The sequence below is a fragment of the Oncorhynchus keta genome, chromosome 35 (assembly GCF_023373465.1).
Source record: "Oncorhynchus keta strain PuntledgeMale-10-30-2019 chromosome 35, Oket_V2, whole genome shotgun sequence".
Taxonomy (NCBI): Eukaryota; Metazoa; Chordata; class Actinopteri; order Salmoniformes; family Salmonidae; genus Oncorhynchus; species Oncorhynchus keta.
The window spans coordinates 17031772-17032135 of NC_068455.1; positions in this window are offsets into that span (position 1 = coordinate 17031772).

Genomic DNA, 364 nt, shown 5'->3' on the forward strand with positions numbered 1-364 from the left:
ATGAGCCACGTGTCCGGTGATGCAAGTGAACCCCAATAGTTTCCAAGGCTATCAAATTGCCAGCAACAGGTACAATAAGAATTAAGTTAAATGTGTATAAAATAGGCTACAAAATAACAGATGGGTTGGATCATTAATAACGGCAACTTCTATAATAATCAAGTTCTTTTATGTATCTTCCAACTGCCTGCATTCATAGACCTATCCGATTACATATCACAACATGTTTGTTTAAAAAAATCTTACTTTGAAACATTTGCATAGAGGTCTATGCTGCTCCTCCACCTCTCTCCTTCCTCAGCACAAGCAGCACATTCAATTTAGAACTCTCACAGCACCCCTGAAAATATGCAAATGACCCTGA